Source organism: Octopus sinensis, unplaced genomic scaffold (assembly GCF_006345805.1).
Source record: "Octopus sinensis unplaced genomic scaffold, ASM634580v1 Contig19387, whole genome shotgun sequence".
NCBI lineage: Eukaryota > Metazoa > Mollusca > Cephalopoda > Octopoda > Octopodidae > Octopus > Octopus sinensis.
Window position 1 is genome coordinate 48,619 of NW_021836305.1, and position 18,159 is coordinate 66,777.

The 18,159-nt window shown below is 39.6% G+C and overlaps 1 long non-coding RNA gene across 1 annotated transcript; it reads right to left on the bottom strand.

The window, feature by feature from the left end:
* Positions 1-646: 646 nt before the first annotated feature.
* Positions 647-1,535, bottom strand: LOC118762018. The gene is made up of 2 exons (XR_004997805.1): positions 929-1,535; positions 647-895 (listed from the first exon to the last, which is right to left on the bottom strand). It is a non-coding gene; the product is annotated as an uncharacterized LOC118762018 (long non-coding RNA).
* Positions 1,536-18,159: the final 16,624 nt, after the last annotated feature.

Below are 18,159 nucleotides of genomic sequence, written 5' to 3' on the forward strand. Positions count from 1 at the left end.
TCCGGCGTTCCCGCTCCGACTCAGGTGTAGCAGGCGGCCGGGGACCCGAAAGATGGCGATCCACGCCCGGTCATAACGAAGCCAGAGGAAACTCTGGTGGAAGTCCGAAGCGCCTCTGACGTGCAAATCGATCGTCAGAACCGGGTGTAGGGGCGAAAGACCAATCGAGCCGTCTAGTAGCTGGTTCTCTCCGAAGTTTCCCTCAGGATAGCTGGCGCCAGCGGGAGAACGACACGCAATTCCGTCCGGTAAAGCGAACGACTGGAGGCTCCGGGGACGTTGACGGCCTCGATCTACTCTCGAACTCGGAACGGGCGAAACGGGCCGCTCCTCTCCCGATCGGAGGCGGCCGCCGTTATGCGACGACGAATGCACGGTGCCAAGTGGGCCACTTTTGGTAAGCAGAACTGTGATGTGGGATGAACCGAACGTCCGGCTAAGGTGCCCTACGCTTCGCCCATTAGATCCCCGAAAGGGTGTCGGTCGATATAGACAGCAGGACGGTGGCCACGGAAGTCGGAATCCGCTCAGGAGTGTGTAACAACTTACCTGCCGAATCGACCGGCCCCGAAAATGGATGGCGCTGGAGCGAGCGACCGATGCCGGACCGGCCGGGCGACAGGTTGCGCGATCGCCGGCGAGGCGACTTTCCGATGCCCGGTCGAGTAGGAGGGCGCCGCGGCGTGCATGGAAGCCGCGGGCGCGAGCCCGGGTGAAGCCGACCGCGGGTGCAGATCTCGGTGGTAGTAGCAAATATTCGAACGAGACCTTCGAAGACCGAAGTGGAGAAGGGTTCCGTGCCAACGGCGGTCGAGCACGGGTCAGTCGGTCCTAAGAAGCGGGCGAAAGCTTCCACGAAAGGCGCCGGATCCGTCGTTTAGAAAGAAGAAAAGAACTGCTCTCGCGCGGTTCTTCGATATCGATTTACGCGGCCGGCCTCGCATCGAAAGGGAATCGGGTTAATATTCCCGAACCCGAACTCGGAGAGTGCCCGTCCGTCGGCGGGAACGCGGCGTGCTCTTCCTAGCAGCGCGTCCGTCGTCGAAGCCGGCGGCCGGGCGAAGCAGCGGCAACGCAAGCGAGCCCGGAGACGTTGCCGGGAGCCCCGGGAAGAGTTCTCTCTTCTTCGTAAAGGACCGCGTCCGTGGAATCGGCTCGTCCGGAGATACGGATATGGTACCTGTAGAGCGCCGCGTCTCGGGCGGCGTCCGGTGCGCTCTCGGCGGCCCTGGAAAATCCGGGTCCGTAACGAATCGCAGCTCTCGAGTCGGTCCGTACCCACCATCCGCAGCAGGTCTCCAAGGTGTACAGCCTCTCGTCGATAGCGCCAATGTAGGTAAGGGAAGTCGGCAAAATGGATCCGTACCTTCGGAAGAAGGATTGGCTCCGAGGACCGGGTCGGTCGGGCCGTGTGTGTCGCCTCGCTCCCGCGCGGCCGCGTCGCCGTTCGCTCGGCGTCGCGCCGCCGGGCGCCGGAACACGTCTTCACGCGAAGCGGCGGACCGGTACGGGGCTGTAGCGTTGGCGTCGGACTCGGCATCCGGTGCGCCCCATTTTTCCGGCGGTCGTCGCAGCGTCGCAGCGTCGGCGGGCAACCCGCCACGCGCCGGTGCGCGGTCGCGCCTTCGGTCAACGCGGGTCGGCTTCTACGCGCGCGTTCTTTCCTTCCGCTGCGCTGCGTTCCGTCGCGTGCCGCCGCCTACGGACCTCCCGGTCCGAAAAGCTGGCTGTGGACAAATGTACCACCATGCATTTTGGGAGGAAAAACCCAGCGTCTACTTACTCCCTTCACAACACTAATCTCAAAAAGTCTTCGTGTGAACGTGACCTGGGCGTTATTGTCGACAGCGATTTGCATTGGACAAAACACATTGCTAAAATTGCCAAGACGGCTTGAGAGTGTCTTGGCATCACTCACCAAGTCCTTTGTGAGCCACTCTCCGGCTATCTATTAGTGGCTTTATATAGCTATGGTACAACCTCACCTGGAATTTGCATCACCGGTCTGGAACCCCTATCTTGCCAAGGATATTAATCGTCTGGAAGCCGTTCAGCGACGTGCAACCAAGAGAATACCCTCCATCAGGCATTTGCCATATTCTGAACGCCTTACTTCCCTGGGCATGGACACATTGAAACACCGACGTCTGGCAGCTGACTTGGCAGACACCCATAACATTTTTAACCATCTTACAAACCATAACTCTGAGCACCTTTTCAAACTCCACCTGTTAAACACCCATGGACATGTTTACAAAGTCAGAAAACAGCACAGCTCCCATGACTTTCGGAAACATTTTTTCATGCTAAGAGTTGCTGAAGCATGGAACAAACTGCCAGCATCAGTTGTTAGTTGTCAGAGCACTGCATCCTTCAAAACTTCCATGCTTCCTGAGATTCGCCAACACTACACCTGATTTTCTCCCCTCCATACACACGCAAGCATGTATCTGACTCATACACTGTTCGCTTTCCAGACATTTGTACATTACTGTATGTAATTGATATGCACAACAGAGAAAGCGGGTGAGTGGGAGGTAGGGTGTGTCTGATTTAAATATCAGGCTGACTGCATATTTTACCTGTGTGTAGTTGGATATTATTTTGATGTTGAACGGATATTTTGTGTGTCCTCTGTAGAAAAAGAGGTAAGTAAAGATATCTTTTTGGTTGGGATGGTGGTGTTCATAGGGTTATGATACCCGGATGCTATTATATATATATATACATATATACACACACTTGTACATTTATGCAATATGTATGTATGCGTATGTCTATCCTTCTGTCTCTCAATATGTTCATACTGTTGCATGTTAGGCATGTATCTACATATATCTTTATATACATATATATATATATGTATGTATATATATATATGTATATATATATATATATATGTATATATATATAATATATATATATCTATATATATATATATATATATATATATATATTATTATATATATATATATATATAAAATACTCACACACACTCACACACATGCACACACACAGACACACACACATAAACAGCAACACAAATACATGCATACATGCATAGTGACAAACTATTACACACACATGTGTAGAAATAAAAATGGAGCTTCTACATGGTCACATAATGTGTTAAAAAATGCAGCCAAACCTCCCTCTAACGTTGTCCTAGATACGTTATTCCTGAGAGCAACTCTTTCAATTACAGATCTAATCAATCAGTACTGACCTAGGGTTGTACAATAACAGATACGCTCAGATATGGGAGTAGATGGACCCTGAACAAAAGTACCCTATGATAGTGTTCTGCATGTTAAATACTTTTCCAGCCGTGTCTCACACAAGTGTAAAATAGAGAGTAAGAAAAACTTTGAATAAGTAAGATAATCACTCACTTTTTCTCTCTACCTAATGTCAAAGATATGTAGTACATTTCTGTTATAATCTGAGTCCAGACTAAAAATTTTCGGTTCATCTTTGGTGTTACAAGAAGTTTTGTTGGTCTCTCGGTCAACTGTACCCCACACAATAATCAAGAGAATTGCAGAGTTAGGTGATCAGATGTTAGGGGTGACGTGGTTCCAGAAATTGTCCGACAGTGTGTGTATATGTTTGTGTGTCTGTGTTTGTCCCCCCAACATCACTTCACAACTGATGCTGGTGTGTTTAGGTCTCCGTAACTTAGCGGGTCAGCATAAGAGACCGATAGAATAAGTACTAGGCTTACAAAGAATAAGTCCTGGGGTCAACTTGCTTGACTAAAGGCGGTGCTCCAGTATGGCCACAGTCAAATGACTGAAACAAGTAAAAGAGAGTAAAGAGTATATACACATATATACATAGATGGTTGTATGTGAGTGTGTGTCTGTGTGTCTTTGTGTTTGTTTACCTCCTTGTTCAGCATAACAAGTGAGGCAATTTCTTTGACTAAACCCTTCAAGGCAGTGTCCAAGTAAGGCTGTTGTCCGATGACTGGAGCAAGTAACAAGTTAAAAAATACAAGATCCATCGATATAATTGCATTCTCTTTATTAGTGTCTTTAATTGCCAATCCATTATAATTTTTCAAACCAGTTATGCTGATGCTGATAGCATGTAAAAAGCATCCAGTCAACCTGTATACTCTGTAAAGTGGCTGGCATTAGGAAGGGCATCAAGCTGTGGAAACCAAACCAAAACAGACTATGAAAGCTGGTGTGGCCCCTGGCCTTGCAAGCTCCTGTCAAGCCGTCCAACCCATGCCAGCTTGGAAAATGGAATTCAAATGATGATGATGCTGATGATGATGATGATGATGATGGTGATGATGATTCAGTCGTTTTGAAGTTTGACTTCATCTATCTTTATCAGTTTCATCTCGAGAGCTACGGCCATGCTGGGGCACTGCCATTAATTCTTTGTTTTTGTATAGTATTATATGATAAATTCAAACCTTGTATTCCTATCCACTGATGAAAAATAACTGCTTTTGTTTCTAACGAACTAGTAATCATTATTTACATTATTTACATTTGATGGATATTTGTCCTCATCTTGTTTGTTGTTAACACAACATTTCGGCTGATATACCCTCCAGCCTTCATCAGGTGTTTTGGGGAAATGTCGACCCTGGGTTCTCATTCATAAGGGTTTTTTTGAAAGCTTAGTAAACTAGTAATCATTATTATTCTTTCCAAATTATTCTACAAGTTGTCATTTTCTACAAAGTTCTAAAGCCTTATCTTTAATTTCATTCTAATAAGATTGCCAAAAAGGTATTCACTTATTCTTTTATTCATTTAAACACACCAGCATCAGTTGTCAAGCGATGTTGGGTGGGGTGGGGAAACAAAGACACACAAACATATACACACACATACACACACACCTATATATATATATATAATATATATATATATATACATATATACGATGGGCTTCTCTCAGCTTCTGTCTACGAAATCCACTCACAAGGCTTTGGTTGGTCCAAGGCTATAGTAGAAGACACTTGCCCAAACTGCCACGCAGTGGGACTGAACCCAGAACCATGTGGTTGGTAAGCAACCTACGTACCACACAGCCACTCCTACACCTCTGTGATAATATATTAGGAATGACAAGATGTGTTGATTGGATTCTTGCTGTTCTGCTTGCACTCCATGAAGTATACTTAATTTTATTATATAAAATGATATGTTCCCTAAAATAAGGAATTCTTTCATCTGTATGTAGTAAGGAGGCCCTATTGGAGTGGGGGATAACCTCTTAATAGAGAATTTCAGGGAAAGTTGGTCAAAACAATCATCATCCTCATCACCATCATCATCATCATCATCATCATCAACTGTCTGTTTGCCATGTTGGTATGGGTTGGATGGCTTGATAGTAACTGGTAAGCCAAAGGGCTGCACCAGGTTCCGTAGCCTGTTTTGGCTTGAATTTTAAAACTGGATGCCCTTCATAATGTCAACCCAGCTTTTTATGTACTGGATGCTTTTCATGTAGCACCATCACCAATGTTTTTTTTTAAGTGGCACCAGCACCCCAACCAATGCTTTTTACATGGCACCCTGGTTTTAGGATGGAAATTCTTAAACCTCATTTATGATATATAATGGACTTAACATCGTGAAACCTAAAGAGAGGAAGCATTACACATTTGTACAGCAAAACAATTGAAGAAGCTTTTTCAACTTTTAATATATGACTTGTAGTTCTTTCAAGGAGTATTTTTTGAAGCTTTCCTATGACTTTTCTTATATATGACATTGTTACTTGATACTTTTGTATGTGTAGCAGATCAAAAGTGGAGAGGGATTACAGGTAATTAGATCGGAGGAGCAGAATGTTTTGATACCATAGACACAGTTTTCAGTGCATTAGGTACATAAACCCACACACACGCATACACATGGTTGTTGTTAATAAAAAGAACAAGCAATTGAAGACCAGTGATGTGAAAAATCACTACAATTTCAATGTGTGACCTGAAGAAAATTGACCTGCTATTTCTAGCAGACTAAGTAACCACACACAATCTATTTCTTAAGTGGAGGGAAATAAAAACATGTCACAGGAAAAATAGTGAAAGTATAATATTTTATGTTTATGTATTTGTTTTGCAAGACTCTTGATGGGAAATCATGTGTTGAAACAGATACAAGATCTGATTAATAAGTATACGGACTGTTGCCATAGTAACGAAACTAAAGAGTAAAGATGTTTGGCAAAGATTGAGCTTGTACTCTGCTGTGCATGCACACTAAGTTTTAATGTTCTAGCTCACTTCCACTGTTTATAGCAGTGCTTGGAAGGAAGGTGTGTAGTGTATGATTTGTTGCATAGACTTGCTCAGAGGCCTTTACAAGGTTGCAGAAAGTGTATGGAAAGGAGTGTATGAGCTACACACAAGTGTACGAGTGGTTCAGACATTTCCAAGATGGTCAGTAAAACGTCAATATTGACGAACGTTCTGGGAGACCAGCAACCAGCAGAACTGAGAAAAACATCACAGATGTGCATGCAGCTGTGAGGGGAAATTGTCAAATCACCATCTGTGAGTTATCAGAGGACGTGCACATTAGTTACGGTTCAGTTCAGTTCATTTGCACTGAAGATTTGGGTATGAGACACATGTCTGCCAAGTTTGTGCCAAAAACTGCTTTCAACTGATCCAAAACACATTCAGGTTTCAGTTGCACAAGATCTTGATTGTGTCGAGAACGGTGAAAACTTTTTGTAAACTTTGCATAGGCCTCTGAGCATGTATCGTCAAGCTTTTGGCAGAATTTCATGCAGATTCTCGGCTAAACTTTCTCTGTCATGGTCAATCCGACGATCACACACTATACACATTTTTTCCAAGCACTGCTGTAAACAGTGGAAGTGAGTTAGAATGTTACAACTTCGTGCAGATACACAACAAGGTTCAAGGTCAATCTGTGCATTTGTGTCCCATTATAACTAAACATAAAACACACATATATGTGTATATATATATATATATATATATATATATATATATATATATATATTATATATATATATATAATATATATATATATACATACACACATATGTATATTAGTGTATGTAGATTGTTAGTGATTTTTTCCTCCGTCTTAATTTTTTTTGGACTACCCTCTGTTTCATGTTTCTAAAGAAGAGCTTTGCTCGAAACGTTAAGCACCCCTCTGTTCCTTTTGCTCCAAACCAAAGACAGTAAACGCCAGAGGATGACCCTACGTATATCACAGATTGAAATACAGAAAAATAGCATTTAGCAAACATCGACATTTGTGCCATTAACGAACAACCCAACTTCAGAATTTTCCCCTCTATAAATTCAGGGACAATTCAACCTATAATCAGCGCATTAGCAAAGAATCATATTTTATCGCAAGATATAAATCCCTTTTCAATGCTTCCACCACAGATGACACTACTACAAGGCTCTTAGAATAATACCCACACAAATATTGAAAACGATATATTTAGAACAGTCACTGCCCATGAACTTATTCAGAACAATTCCAATCACTACTGCTATAACCACAACATGTCACTTTTAGGTCACTTGACCATTCAAGAGGACTTTACGAACAGCCTACTGCAGTCATACCACTCCCGTCTTTTTCTTCTTCTTTCTCTTCTTTTCTCCCCTTCGTCATCCTCCTCCTCTTTGTTCTTCGCCGTCTCCTTCCTTAGCTACTGCTACTTAAACAGTCAAAATCCAGAACCAACACCCCCCATATTAAATACTTCAATTGTTTTTCATACTTTACTCTACGTTGAAGAAGTCGAAACAGCTGAGCCCGGTACTAAAATGTTCTTCATGATAAAATTATTTTAGCATTTTCTACCTTATTTCCCTTATAATATGAACTTGTGTGTTACTTTTCAACCTTCTACACACACACACACACACACACCACACACACACACACACACACACACACACATATATATATATATATATATATATATATATTATATATATATATATATATATATATATATATATATATATATATATATATTGACAGAACCGGTAAGATAACAAAATAATGAAAGAGACCTCGATATTATGTAAATAGAGGAATTTATCTGTAAATATAATATGTGACAATTATTCGGCAGCCATGATAAAACTCCGAGTTTCGGATGTCGGGGCGGAAACCCACACCGCCATCTCTTCTGTTATCGGGCCATCGAAAAAAATTCTATGAAATGGACCGTTAAACAAAGGGAAATTACTGTGTGATTGACTGTTATTAAGACAAAAGAGCAATTAGAATGACCACTAAGGGAGGAGAGAGAGTAAAGGCAAGGGAGTAAAAATGATCATAGTATTCGCGTAAGCGCACACGTCCATACATACACATGCGCGCCCGCACACCTACGTAATGCGCCTATAAGTATATACTCATCCACCCTCACTTGAAACACAGACATGCTCACCCACACATTCGCCAAAAATGATATACATTCCCGCATACACGCTCGCACACACATACACACATGCGCACAAAAAAGATTCATATACACGTCTATATACGCACATGCACAACAGGGCTAAATGCAAAATACAGAAAAATGTGTAAAAAGGTGTAAAAAATAAGCAATAAGAGTAAAACACGTTTATATACGCACATACTCGTATGCACGCGCACACACACACGTCTAAATACGCACATACCCGCACACACGCACACATCCTCACGCGCACACAGAAGATTTCATATACACGTCTATATACGCACAGGAAAAATGCAGGGTGGAAGGTAGAATACAGAAAAATTATGTGTAAAATATATATGAGCAATAAACCTATAAAACATTATCTCTATAAATATGTAAAAAATATATATTAATATATAAGAAATATAAGTAAGAAGTATAGAGAGAAAGAAAAGCTTGTACGTGGACACAATATAGAAAGCAAATCCTATCTGTAATCTCGGGGGGACCAAAAACGTAACAATATTTAGCCACGTGTGGACATTATCCGAAAAGTTCAGTTCTTTTCCAGATGAACCATCTTTCCATATCACAAAGACTGCACTTCCCACTACCGTTGGTGTAGGGCTTACACTTGGCTAAAATATTCCAATGGATGTTGTAACTGACACCTTTATCTTTTAAGGACCATATATGACTGGATAATTTGGTCGTTTTCCTTTTGTCACAGTGGCTGAAGGTCAAGGTGTGATTATTGAACCGGGCCTTAAAATTACCCTCTGTAAGGCCCACGTATTTCTTCGTCGAAACCGTGTCCTTAGTGGATATAGAGTCCACGGTGGCTTCATAAATCGTGGTCTCGGACATGCATTTTTACGCGAATACTATGAACATTTATACTCCCTTACCTTTACTCCCTCTCCCCGCAATTAGCGGTCATTCAAATAGCTCTTTTGTCTTAATAACGGTCACACGCAAAGTAATTTCCCATTTGTTTAGCGGTCATTTTCATAGCAATTTTTTGATGGCTCGATAACAGAAGAGATGGCGGCATGGGTTTCCGCCCCGACATCCGAAACTCGGAGTTTTATAATGGCTGCCGAATATATATATATATATATATATATATATATATATATATATATATATATATATATATATATATATATTATATATATATATATATATATATAATATATATATATATATATATAATATATATATATATAGTATAAATATGTTCCAAAAAGAAAATATAAAATATAAAATACACGTGGAAATGTAAGGGGAAAATAAGAAAAATCAACGAAAATGCACATTGTACATAAAAAAAGAAAAGGCTTTTTATGAAAGGTAACGACAGATATATACATTTAGATGGACTGAAGTAGTAATAAATGTTATAAAAGTCATTATTATGAGATGATTAAAAAGTCAGAAAGAAAAGCATACCATGGTTTCGTCCTAACCTATTCATTGCCTTGAATAAACACCGGCTAATGAACGGTGTCAGGACTAATAGTTCCTGAGTAAAAAGATTATTTGTAAGGGAGGTAAGTAGTTCTGGATTTCCTGCAGCTGTGTTAGATATAGAATTGTAATGTGAATGGTGTAGGGAGTATATAGGGGTTAGTAGTGTTCATTGAAGGGTTAGTGGTGCTCTGTATTAAGTTGTGTGATCATATTTAATTGGGAAAGATATTTATTGATGAAAATTGCCTCTTTATTCAACCTTTGTTGCATTGCGGTGTTCTGTGAACATTGATAGAAGGGGAAGATTTGGAAATTAGTATCAAGATTCATAGCACACCTTTCTATGTGTTCACTAACCTGTAACTGTCTGTATTGTGTTTGGCGGATTTATTCTTTGTGGATGGTAGTTCTTCGACGGAGTGATATTCCTGTCTGTCCAATATAGTGGTTACCACATCCTAAGCATGTCATGACATAGATTAGATTTTCCGAGGCCCAGGTGAAATTTGATTTGATCTTAAATATTTTTCCTTGTTTGAAGTGAAATTCTGAACCCTCCAAAAGTTGGGGGCATGTTCCATAGTTAGGATGACCACATTTTTTCACTTTTGGCTATGTTGTTAGTGGATAAAGTCTTGCGCTGATTAATATTTTTTTCAGTGACTTCGGTTGCTTTTTGCTTTTTATAATTTTGTATGAGCTTAAAATTTCGTTCATTGTTTTGTCTGCTGTGAGGACGGGAAGATTTTGGGTGATAATGTTGAAGGCTTCGTTGTTTCTAGGGTTATGTGTGGAAATGTACGGGAGTATTTTTAAGTCTGGTTTAGTATTTCGGGTGGCTTGACTTAATATTTGTATATCTATTTCCTTAGCTCTTAATGACTTTTATGACTTTTATGACTTTTATTACTACCTCAGTCCATCTAAATGTATATATCTGTCGTTACATTTCATAAAAAGTCTATTCTTTTTTTATTTACTATGTGAATTTTCGTTGATTTTTCTTATTTCCCCCTATATATATATATATATATATATATATATATAAACATGTACATATATATAAACACACACACACACGTATATTTATATATATATATATATATACACACACACACACACACACATATATATATATATACATATATATATATATATTATATATATATATACACACACGACAAATATGATTATTAAGATTATGAGACAAGGAAGAGACAAACGAACAATACATGATATTTAAAAAGCAAAGTAAAGCGAACGCTGAAACAGCTTAAGAATATGAAATGAAATAATTACAGTGGAAGAACGTGTACATTGAAAATACGCTAATGAAAGAAGCAGAAGCGAATTTGATATTTCGGGTAATACTCTTTATCAAAGTGGAGAGAAAGGAATAAGAAATGTACGAGATAATACAAATATAAACGAATTACATGGTAGGCTTGGTGTAAAGTGATAGGTGGAGTGTGGGATACTAGGACCAGAAATGGCGCCACAATTTGGTTGACAGTGAAAGAATGAGAAAAAAAATAAGTGGGGAGAGAGTGGGAGAAAGGTGAGGAAGAGAGATAGATGAAAGGTGATGAGTGTTGTGTGAGTGTATGAGAGAGAGAGAAGAACCACAAGAAAAGAAATGAGAAAACAAATCTTCAAACATGAAGCTGAAATTCAAGTCTTTTCATTCCATTTCTAAAGGGTTAGAAGACTACCAATGGTTTCAGTTTGCTATCTCTGCTTGCGTTGTCACTAAACATTGAAATTAGTCGATCTTTCGAAACTTTAAATACAGACATTGACGATTCTTGGTGGTATTTTTTTTAATCTCCAAAAGAATCCTTCCCCATCCACATTGAAAACTTGCCTTGACATGTAATTTCCTTCTCCAGTAATTTTTTCTTAAATTTTGTGCACAAAATTTTACTGCTTCATCCTCTGTGATTCTTTATATTGTGCCAACCTGCTCTCTTCTAGCGCCCAAACCATCCACGGTTTACAGTAAGGTGGGTTTTTTTTAACACAGCGCCCATAGTCCTTTTTTAGGACCAGAAGGACAATACATCATACTTCTGCAATACCTGTATTTTTTCGAGATACCTTAAGTTAGTCATCAAGACTGGAGTGTCTTTCAAATATTCTTTTCTACTCAAGGCACAAGGCCCGAAATTTTGGGGAAGGAGGCCAGTCGATTAGATTGACCCCAATACGCCACTGGTACTTAATTTATCGACCCCAAAAGGATGAAAGACAAAGTAGACCTCGGCAGAATTTGAACTCTTTCAAATATTGTAACAAAATGTTTTTATATATTTAGTATCAGATAAAGTTGTATAAAAAAGTTTTTAGATAATAAATCAAATAAAACAATTTGTGGACTAAAGTGTTAATGGTATTTCCGGCATGGTACTACCTTATAATACCATACATTTTCCCCCAAAGTTATGGTTCCTTCTAGTTTCTTATTTAATGTTCCAGTTAGTGTACTAATGTATTTTGGTATGTTAAAAAAAAGGATGCCCAATATTCTAAAAGAAAGACAGAGAACGGAGCAGTCAGGGAAAGTATTCTAAGATGTCTCGGAAACATTCACTTGTTAATAAAAAAAATGGCGTATTTTAATTGCAGCAAATACGATGGTGCACAGCAAAGGAGAATGGGAGTTGCTGGCTCTCGCCGACATAATTTGGCCTTTAGCTTAGCTGATAAATGCATTCATTGCTTTCAGACAGCCCACATTGAATTATAATCAAATTTTAAAAAAATATATTGCTTTTTATTTTTGCCGCTGAAAATTCTCATAGAGCTGTAAAGTTGTGAAAAACAAACGCTGAGAGTGAGAACTACCTGTGTATAATTGTATATTTTCATACAAACACTCATATACGTAATTTGAACATTAACCACAGTATTATGAATTTTTTTTTTTTACCAGGGAGGTATCTGAGACTATATACAGAAGTGGCAATAAAAGAGAGCAAAAGAAATAGAAACCGAAGATGACAGCGGATACTGTACCGCCAGAGAGGAAGTTGGGGTTACTAAAGGGAATTTCTATGATAGTCGGCATCATGATTGGTAAGTAAAATATTTTGATATTCAAGTCCTTCTCTCAGCAATTAGAATATTAGTCGAGGTCTTCGTTTAAAGCAATGATTTTCAACCATTTTGTTTTTACCTGTGGACTCCTTTGATCACTATTCTATTCTAGCGGGCCCCGAAAGCCATCTGATGTTTAAATACTAGTTTTATAGACGCTTCTTTCAAAATACGTATTTTGTTCTTCACACATCAACCAGTTTAGGTTGAACTACGTAAAATGTTAAAGAAAGAAATCAAGTTGTTCCTTGCAATAAATACATCTATATGAACGTTGTTTCATGAGCCCTTAAAATACTACTGTGGATCCTTAATTTACTATTTTACTTGCGTGGACTCCAAATTTCTTATAAGGACCCCATTTGAGAACCACTGGTTTAAGCAACCTTGTAATATTTTTTACATTGTCTTTTCGATTTTCAGAATTATTTAATAGTTTGTTCAACTTCTTCTTGGTTGCTTCTGACTAGTTCTGAACTACAACAGGCATAGGCAACCTTTTATGAGAAGCAGGCTGCATGAAACATGACTTGTCATCAGGTGGGTCGCACTACTGAAAATAAAAGTAATTTTCTTTGGCGTGCTATTCGGAAAAATCCGCGGATTGCAGGTTGTCCAATGACTGATCTAGAACAATACAACTGAAAGTGGTGGTCGCGAACCGGTACCAGCCCGCGAGCCATTAGCTGCTGGTACACGGCGAGTTTCCAGAAAAGAAAGAAACATCACAAAATGCTTATATAATATATATTTATTTACTCTTTTACTTGTTTCAGTCATTTGACTGCAGCCATGCTGGAGCACCGCCTTTAGTCAAGCAAATTGCCCCCAGGACTTATTCTTTGTAAGCCCAGTACTTATTCTATCGGTCTAATTTGCCGACCCGCTAAATTACGGGGACGTAACACAACAGCATCGGTTTTCAAGCTATGTTGGGGGGACTAACATAGACACACAAACATAGACACACATAAGCACACACACACACATATATATATATGTATACGACGGGCATCTTTCAGTTTCCCTCTACCAAATCCACTCACAAGGCATTGGTCGGCCCGAGGCTATAGTAGAAGACACTTGCCCAAGGTGCAACACAGTGGGACTGAACCCGGAGCCACAAAATAAATATAAGATAAAAAAATGGTCAACTCTTATTATATTCATTATATGTATTGTTTCCGGTATAAATTAATATTACTAAGAAATATCACTGGTCCCTGGCACATTGGATGAAAAACACCCTGGTGGTATGCCCCATCAGATAGTTTGAGAAGCCTTTGTCTAGAGGATACTCATTGTTGATATGTATGACATAATGCAACAATGCATGGAATAGCGTGGTCAGTTGTTACACCGTTGTGATGTTGCAGACTATAGATATGCGATGTGAAGTAAGGATGTCCAATATTCTAAAAGAAAGACAGAGAATGGAGCAGTCAAGGAAAGTATTCTAAGATGTCTCGTTAACATTCACTTGTTAATAGTAAAAATTTCGTTTAAATATAAATATTTTTTAAAGAAAGAGTGGTCTTAGGTAGATTAATATCAAAAGGATTTAGTAGCAGCCTCCCTAAATTCATTCACCTATTTCAAATTCTAGATCCTAAGTCTGAAAGAACATGCAAATTAGCTAGACCAGCCTTGTTACTGCTTCCCTCCTCAATATCTGAAATGTGTGTGTGTGTGTGTGTAGGGTCAGGTTTTAGCCAGGCCCATTGATCCACAAACTCAGGAAACAAACAAGTTTCATTTCCTTGTAATCCATTTTCTCTATTTTAGGATCTGGCATTTTCATTTCGCCGAAGGGCGTTCTTGAAGCGAGCAAGTCTGTTGGATTGACCATGATTGTATGGCTTGGATGTGGTGTCATTACCATGCTCTGTGAGTACTTGCTTTATTTTTTTCTTTGTTCTCTGTTTTTCTCTCGTTCTCTCTCTTTCAATCTCTCTCTCACTCTATCTTACTCTTTAATCTATTTCCAGCATTCTAAATTCTTCAGTAATACACAATTTTATCATAGTGTGTGTGTTAACTAAAGTACTGAGAAAATAGGAGAGTGAGAAATTGCTTTAAATGTTTACACCTAATAAACCTAGATCTAGTCACACTCTTTTTTTGCCCTTTGCTACTTGGGCAGTTGGGTATTAAAAGCTGCAGAGAACTGCTGCAATCAAACACTTGTCTGACGATGCTGAAAAGAGCTCAATGTAGATATAGGCGAAGAAACATGACCAGTAGACCTAGTTATGGATTCCATTGGTTATTTACGGGAATATAAGAAAAGAATTGGGTCCTTCTTCGGTCAGAATGGCCTAGTGGGCTGAAACTCACACCTGGGAACACGGGTTCACAAAAAGAACGACCCAGGTTCAAATCGCGCTTGAGACAAGATTTTGGAAAGTAGTAGGAGGAAACCTAGGAGTCGTAAAGTGGGTGGGCCCGGCTCCCGTAGAGTGTTATGTATAAGGGCTGGAACGCTAGTTGGGTGGGAGTTCTTCCTCTAAACATCTCTCTAGCTTTATGTTCACCCTGCGGCGAGTTTCTGTTTCTATTTTATGGACTCAACCATGTTCTAAAATAAGTCGAAAGGTAAGCTACTATAAATCGGCACCAACTTTCCGGACAACCCAATACATTGAGATCTCTACTAGGTTATTAATCTCACAATGCACATATATATATATTGTATCTCACAATACATTATATATATGTGTATATATGCCTCTATTTATTTTTTTTTTCATAGCTTTTCACGTCTTTTCTCAAGATTGTGTAGGTGAGATCTTTTATCTATTTTCTTGTTTCAGTCATTGGACTGTGACCATGCTGGGGCACCACCTTGAAATATTTTTTTTTAGTTGAACACATTACCCTCAGTACTTATGTTTTTTTTTTCTTTTTTTAAAATTCTTGTAATTATTCTATCAGTTTCTTTTGTGAACTGCTAACTGATGATCTTCAATATACCAGCAGCAGTTGTTGAGCAATGGGTTGGAAGGCTGGTGACAAACAAAGACAGAAAAATAAACACTCTTACATAATGGGCTGCCACACAGTTTCCATCTACCAAATTTACTTACAAAATATTGATTGGCCTGGGGTTTTAGGAAAAGACACTTGATCATCATTTTAGCATTTGAACGATGCCACCCCCACTGGTTAGGAGAGCAGACCGACATTGCATTTGATCAGAAGACTAATTCATCACGGGGTTAACAATTCACAGCTGAGTGGACTGGAGCAATGTGAAATGAAGTGTTATGCTCAAGAACACAATATGCAGAGTTGGTCTGACAAGTGAAATCAAGAACTCTCAATTGTGGATCAACATCCTTTACCACTAAATCACATACCTTCATGTACGTATTTCACCTTTTAAAATTTCTTAATATGCTTCTCATAGTCAACCACTCAGTTGTAAAATCGACAATATAAGCCATTTTAAATTAGCTTGGGTAGGCAAACAGGATCAAATTAAATAAGATGTGCTTTGTTATTCTTACTTCTTTGTGAGTCAGAACGACATACAAGATTACTCAGCATTTACGAAGTTGTATACTGTTGCGTACAATAGTAATACAGGCCATTACTGTTGCATACAATGGTAATGTGGTTGTAACATGGCTGAAAATATAAACAGGCTTGTTTCCATAGATGCAAGCATGGCTGTATGGGTAAGAAATACACTTTGTAACCACATGGTTTTGGGTTCCGTCCCACTGCACGACACTTTGGTCAAGTGTCTTTTACTGTAGCCCCAGGCTGACCAATGTCTTTGGGTTAGAAAATGTCTGTGAATTTGGTAGATGGAAACTGTTTGGAAGTCTGCGATATAAATATGTGTGTGTGATTTTTCCATCACTGCTTGACAACCAGTGTTGGTTTATTTATGTCTCTGGGAAACAAGCAGTTTTCAAAAGAGACCAATAGTATCAGTACCAGACTTAAAAACGATAAGTACTGGGGTTAGTTTGTTTGGCTAAATACTTTCAGTCAGTGGCTCAGAATGACTGCAGTCCAATGACTTAAGATAAATGCTAATCTCAAAGTCCTGGGTTCTATCCAACTGAGGGGCACCATGGGCAAGTGTCATTTATCATGACATTGAGTGACGCCAGATTTTGTGAATAAAAAATATGAAGACAGAAACTGTGTGAAAAGTTTTGGGGATGATTGTTACTTGTGATTTAATCCTTTGGTCTTCGGATTCCTCTGTCAGATGTAATGCTTATTTATTCCCATTGCCAAAACAGACCATGGAACCTGGTGTGACACCTGGCCTTGTCAGCTCCTGTCAAAATGTCCAATCCATGCCAGCATGGAAAACAGATAATGATGATTATGTTGATATTTTGAATTAATTATGCATTGTCTTGTAATTTTGAGATTTTGATTACGTGATTCGTTATTTTTAGAATGACATTGTAGGGTAGGTGTGAGAGGCTGGATCTGGTCAATTTGAACAGAAAACAGGTAGAATATTTGAGCTGGATTTGGATGGTTTCAATGCCAAAAGGATTAAAAATCTTCCCTTGTCTTACACCATGTCGTGCTCACTCTGTCCAAAGATTATTTTAACGTACACAAGTTTCTGTGGAATACTCAGTCACTCAAATGCTAATTCAATGAGCAAGTAGTTTAATTGACTAAATGGACAGAGAGTCATTATTGAAGATATCATTGTTGGCATCCTTTTGTCTCGGGAGACAATGGAGTTGCACATAAACTAATCCAATCTGGTTTTTACATTTCATGTCCTCTCCAGTTTCCTCTCCAGTCAGCGCAGGCCTGGGCTAGATGTAAGAAAATCCTGGGTAGCCCAATCGACAGGATTCCTCTCTTGACCTTGCTGATGTAGTCCAAAGGAGTGCAGAGCAGTGCGTTTGGCACCAGCTTGGTTGCAAGACCTGCCGGAAGAGTGTCGAGCCAAACACTAAACCACCAACGGTGCTCCACTCCGGATTTCTTTTAAGGTTGTCTCCTTTCCATAACCCTGGATAGGATCCCGTACTGAATACTGTCAGCTGGAGCCAGCTGAGCCCGGGACTCATGTCAGGCAGGGTCGTCACTCCATGAAGTAGTGAAGAAAATCGCTACCCACTACCTACCCAGATATTGTAAATATCCATTAATTTAGCATTTCCATAT